Source organism: Anopheles cruzii, chromosome 2 (assembly GCF_943734635.1).
Source record: "Anopheles cruzii chromosome 2, idAnoCruzAS_RS32_06, whole genome shotgun sequence".
Lineage (NCBI taxonomy): Eukaryota > Metazoa > Arthropoda > Insecta > Diptera > Culicidae > Anopheles > Anopheles cruzii.
This window is the reverse complement of record NC_069144.1, coordinates 5,019,479-5,025,806: the sequence shown is the minus strand read 5'-3', so window position 1 is coordinate 5,025,806 and position 6,328 is coordinate 5,019,479.

Genomic DNA, 6,328 nt, shown 5'->3' with positions numbered 1-6,328 from the left:
TGTTGGCCGATTTTCAATTCCACCTCATCTTCATGGCGCCCCCCATCCGCCTGGGGTAGGGAGCGGGGAGTGAATGTTGTTTTTCGCTTTTTTCTCTTCCCGAGTTCCAAAGAAAAAAGATTCAGACGACCAGCGACTGCGAGAAGTGCGAATTGTGCGTGTCGCTGCACGTGTGTACGTATGTTGCGAGAGAGAAGCATAGAGAAACTACTAGCCATGGAGCGGGAGAAGTGTGCGCGCGCGAGAGAGAGAGAGAGAGAGACGGAGAGGATTGTGCTTAGGAGTTTAGTGTGTCGAGTGCGTCCGCTCATCGCGTCGTTTCTCACGCAACGGTGGTGAGAGAGCATGAATGGGTGAGAGTGAGACAGCGAGCGCTCGGACGAGTGCTTCATGGAACGCGAGAGAGAGAGAGACCTACTCCGTTTCTATTGCCTAGTGGGATTAGAAACAAAAATGATAAAAACAACATCAGTCAACAGTGTAGTCATTTGGCTCGTGCAACCAAACAAACAAACCCCCCCAAACACACACACACACACGCGTGCCGCTGAGACGTAGTAGCCTGCTGCCTCCGTGGCGAAATCGGATGAAATGTTTCCAACCCCCTCCCCCCGCGATGTTGATCGCAAACACGACGGTCACAAGCTGCTGACAAAGCAACAACAAGGCCAACAATTGGGCAACCTTCTGTGGTGTGGTGGTGTTGGTGCCACAAAGGAGGCCGCCTGCAGGAGTGTAGTGTTTTAGAAAACAACAGTGCGCATTGTGACACATCGACAAACAAGTCGCGATTGATGTCAGCAAAAAGCAAGAAGCGCGGCACCATTTGAGGGGGAAAACAGCGCTTTCTACGATCAACGTTTAATTAAAACGGAAGCCCTTTTTGGCACGCTCCAGCTGCGATTTTACTCGAATCCCTGGCGGGCCTTCTTTTCCTAATTGAAAATTCGTCCTTTCTGGAAACCACGGCACGGGAGCGAAGTCGAAGAAAACCCCCGTCGAAGGTTATCGCCACCCGTCCGTCCGTTCGTCCGTGTGATGTTGTTTCATGAATGAAATTAAATTCTCCATCCCGTGCGCAATCTGCCCGTCCGACGTCAGAGTAGGCCGCCCAGGAGGAGTGCATCCTCCGGTGCGGTGTGTGTGTGTTTGAGGTTTTGCAATCGATCCGTTTCTTTTCTTCCCACACGGCAATGTGCATCAGGCGCGTGCAGCAACCGCTGTGCGTGTGTGAGTGTGTTGATTAAACTGCGTCCTAAACGGCCCCACACTCATTCGTTATCTTCCACAGCAATCGCAGCAAGGTAAACAAACACAAAGTGCAGTGTGCGCGCCAAAAAGGAACAACCGCAACGCAAATGTTTCTGCGCCGTTCGTGTCCGTGTTTGAAGTGAATGCGTTCCACACAAAATCGGCCAACGGAAAAGGAAACATTCAAACATCCTGCTGCCGATGGTAGCGGAGCCGAGAGGAAGTTGTTGTAAAATATTTACAGTTTTGCCCGAACCCCGCAGCTTACTCTGATGGTGGTCGCCATGGGAGCATCATCGCAGCATCATCAGACGTCTGATCATTGAAACACTGTCTTCGAAAGAGGTTTGACGTTTCGGTGAGAACGGGTTGCTGGTGTGTGGAGAACTGTAAACAAATCGATAAACCGCAATCCCCCCGAGGACCGGTCGGCTGAGCGCATCTCCCGTGTGTGTGCGACATTTACACCGCAGGAGGTAAGTTGAAGGCCACCGGCGGATGTTTGGCATTGGCAACATTAAATATGATCGTTTTAGGGGAGACGTTGTGTGTCCCGACCGACCGACCGGTTCGAGCGCGCACTTTAGAGGACTCCCAATCCCATCAACCAATCCGTGTGCCAAAAAATGCAACATCTTTTTTGCTTGGATATTGGACGGGGCTAAATTGTTTGTGGCATGGCATGTCGCAGGTGATTTTGTTGAGCGTAAATATTTTTCCACCTTTTAAAACGAGGTGGTCGGTTTTCGGTGGCACGAGGCCAACGTTGACTCCAAAAACAACTCGTCGTTTCGTTTTTTTTTGGCGGTGGTGCTGAGTAAAAACTAAAATAGCAAAATCCGCTTCCAATCGCGCCGAATTGGCTGCGCGGCCAAGTTTTGAATGTTTTTCTGTTGTGCGCCACCAGAGTTGTTGGCCAAAGTTTATTTTGCAGTTACATACGGGAGAGGTCGTACACTGTTTTGATCCAAAAAGGCCTGACCCGTGGGCGGCGGCCCCTGGCGGACGTAGGTTGTTTTGTGTTGTGCACCATCGTAAGGTTTGTTTGTTGCTGCGCCGATGTCTTCCATCTCTCTCTCGCTGGTGCTTATACAATTTATTTTTAAAACTGTTGCAACTTCCGATGGCACAACAACAATACACGGGCGCGCTGAAAACAATATTGAAGCGAACAACGAACGGTGGGCCGATGCACAATAACATGCATAAACATTTCAGTGGCCGCCGCCGCCGCCACCGCCCCGTGAGGAGCGGTGTGTCATTTGCATCCAGTGGCGGTCGGTGCAACTTCCTTCCCCTAACCCCCATGTGAATGCATGGGACCGGGTTTTTGTGTTGTTTCAAATGCAAATGCCACACACCGAGATGATGCACCGCCGGCAGCCACACAAAACTCGGTTTTGAGGTTCGGTTTTTTTTCGCTGGGCGCGCCTCGGCTATTTCTGTCCCCCTGAATAAACTCATTTCATACCGCGCGGACTGTGTGTGTGTTTGCAAGGTTGGCCCCCAAACATCACCCCGCTTATCTCGCTAGCCCCCCGGGGTGGGTCGAAATTCATTCATTCTTCGGTTCGAGTGACGGTCAGCCCGCTCCCATGTCTTCCCCCCAGCGTTAGGGGCGATGCCTATCTATCGTCTGGTGACGTAATGTCTCTTGCTGTTGCGCTCGCGTATCGGACGACGGATCTTCCTTGCTTCGTGTGCATTATTTTGCCGTAAAAAACGATAGCTCTCGATGACGTGCGCGCTGAAAGATGGCGATTTACAATCCGCTCGTCGCTTATTTATGATGCACGGTGGCTCCTCCTCGAAACTCGAAAGCTGGCGATGGAAAACTTTCTAACGTTTTCATTAATCTAACGTTTGACGGAATGGATCGAAAGAGGCAGAGCGATAGAGAGAGAGTGCATCTTTTGAATGCAATCATAGTGAGCGCCGACAGTAGTTCAGTTCACGGTGTGCTCCACTCCGTTCACTTCCGGTAGTCTCTCTATTTTTCCCTCCGTTGGATACGGGCGGGACTGTGAAATGATCGTTCCGCGATTTTTTTTTTCCCGGTCCAACGAACCTGAAACAATTCATCCGCTCGCGGATGATGCACACTTTTGTTGCCGCGAGTCCGGCTGATTGCTAATTCCGAATCTCCGTTGCTCGGCTGCTGCTGCTGCTGTGGGGTGGCTACTTAGATCGGGTTTCATTTGCCAAAGTCAACAGGAGGCTGTGTTTTGCATCCCGTGTGCAGGGTTTACAGTGCGCTTCTCGGAAATGCCCCATGAACCGGGCGGGTAATGCTTTTATGTGGCTTCAGTGAACAGTGTGCAGAATGTGAGCCACCCGTTGTGGACTTTGTGGTAAATATTTGCGTTTAGAGGGCTTCCGTGTGTCACATCCCGTTTGAGGTTATCCGGCGAGATATGGGTTTAGGTTTGTTACCAGATTTGCCGAAAGGGGTTCCTTTTGCAGAAGATTAACCCTTTTATATGAAAGGGAGGTATCGTTTCCTGTCGTTTTTGGATCACATTATTCATTGTTTGCCTTACATTTTAGGTCCACGGGTGTGTGTTGCCATCACGGTGGGCGGCACTGTAGGGAATCGGATTCATTATGCAGCAAAGAAGAAGGCAAAAAGTAACCGGTGGAAGTACTACAAAGGCAGGCCACGGCCACGAAGCACGAAGAATGGACGGAAGTGAGCTGCGGTTTTCGGTGCGGAAACTTCCTGCCGATGCAATCGAGACAGAGAGAGAGATCTGCCGCTGTGCCGTGTCCAGAGGAAACTGGCGTTCGTTTCTTTTGCACCACCAACTTGGATGGGGGGAATCATCTTTGGCGCTCCGTGCACACAATCGCGAAAAGAGACCTTGCGGCGACGGTTGTGGCGATTCGCAACCGGTTGTGCCATTTTTTTGCACTCTTCCTCGCTGCGGTAAATAATGAACCCCCTACACGCGCGCTGTGGGACCCGTTTGGCCCGATTGGTCGTCAGGGGAGGTGGCGACCGCACACCGAACGGAAGTCAAGTCGAAGTCAAACGGGGCAAAGTCAGGTACGGCCAGGGCGCCGGGTCGCGCATTAACCTTCGTTAGGCCGACTGTGTGTGTGGCCATTTTTCATGTAATCGGTTTCCGGTGGCTCCGTCCGCGATTTGGAAGTAACGACCCCGAAACCCGGGAGTGGCTTTCTATGCTCCCGGCGTTCCGCTGGCTGGCTGACTGACGGGGTGGTCATGTGATTTTGCGACAATCGGTGCCATTAGCCCGGCGGAAATTACGTCAAGACCCCTCCGGTGACCGGGTCTGGCGCTTCGCACGGCTGCTATCGATTGACGTTCGAGGCCTCGGCACCGCAAACGAATCATCAACGGAAGGTGCCATCCATCATTCAAGCGCGCGCCTTTTGACCACCACGACGCGGCGCGTATTTGCGGAACGACGCTGATAGCTTCATTGTCACAGACGGCCACTCCCTGAGTGGCAACTCCCCTCTTTGCAGGGACCTTAGGATGGCAACTGTCCGCCGAACTGCCAATTCCGATTCGGTAATTTGCATCAACGTTTTCAACCGAACCGAAACGTTCAGGAGAAAGTGGCCACGCTCGTCGTCCGTTCGTTTACTTTTGCGCAGGATCGACGAGCGGTAATTGAGGCCGATTTCCTGACACGACGCGACGCGCGACGATAACGTCATCGCGCGCGCGTTTCACCACCGGAAGTCGGCGGGCGGCACGCAACTGAAAAAGGGTGGTGGTCGAGATTCGGGTCACGTTTTTGCCGCAAACACGAACGGAAAAAGCTCACATAGCCGCCAGTCGGTTGCGGTGATGAAACACGAAGGAAGTGACACCATTTGTCGGATGCCGGATGATAAACGATCCCCGGCGAGCGCCACCGCCGGGGCCGGGGTCGTTTAACGGGCCGGCGGCGGGTTTGTGTGATTCGATTATGGGTTTTACGGCCCGAAATGGCCCTTTGATGCGTGCGTCTGACTCACCGGACGAGATTGTGGAATATTTACTTTTTCGCTCTCCTCCGCACAGTCACGGCTTTAATGGCGGGGCGGGCCGCCGCCTGGACGATACATTCCCACGTCATCGCGCCATCGCGTAGGAGGAGTGCCGTGCCGCCGCGTATGGCGCGGAGCAGGAAGATTAGCTTTTAGTTCGAGCAGCTCCCCCGAATGCTCTCGAGCGGCACTCTGATTTGGCATATTTTTATTATGGCGTCGGATGACAAATTGCTGTCAAATTCGGAGTTTGGCCAATGGAAAAAGTTCGGTGACACTCTGTGTGAACACTCTTTGTGGATGGAGTGCCGTGGGAGCGCGAAATGTGTCGGCTCCGGAAATCGGTCTTCCATCGGGTGGTGTGCGTGTTTCGCTGCTGTACGTGTCCCAATCGAGCAGGGTTTTATGTTGCCCCTTGGGGTGTCGTCGCGGCCTACGCACTCGGTTCGGTCGCGGAGGATGTTTCGGAACCGAAATCTGTGTTGCGGCGTAACTGGGGATTTTTGGCGGAGGCGCGAACTGTGATGATTTATTGAGCCTTTGGGTCCCTTTATTATCGCTCTCTCTGTCTCGAATCAACCCGTTGTTGGGTGTGAATGATCAACCAACGAACGGCGGCGTAGTGGGTTGTTTGTTTTGGTGTTTACAACTTTTGGAATTAATTGGATTCAAGATGACGCACCCTTCTTGGGAATCCCGGATCGCTCGTTAGGAGTAGTTAGGGCCTGCTACATCCCGGAATTAAGTTGCCCAAATCGCACCACGTTCACGGAATAAAGCGTGTATGGTTCTTATCTTGTCGCACGGACACGAATCCCCGGCGCGTTCCGGGAAGATAACGAGCCGAATTCTTTCGTCGTCCAACGGATTGTTATGTGATCGGCGCGTCCAACGTCCGGGAGCAGGCGTGTGTTTTGCGGTGCATATGTCCCCGCACAACCCCAGACATCTTATCGGACCTGCATATGACAGCACGTCACTGCCTGCACATCGAATTCTTCCCTCGTGGCGGATAAGAAATCTGCCAGAGATTTCGCGATATGAATGCCCCAGACGCTAGACGTCTGTCTGGGAA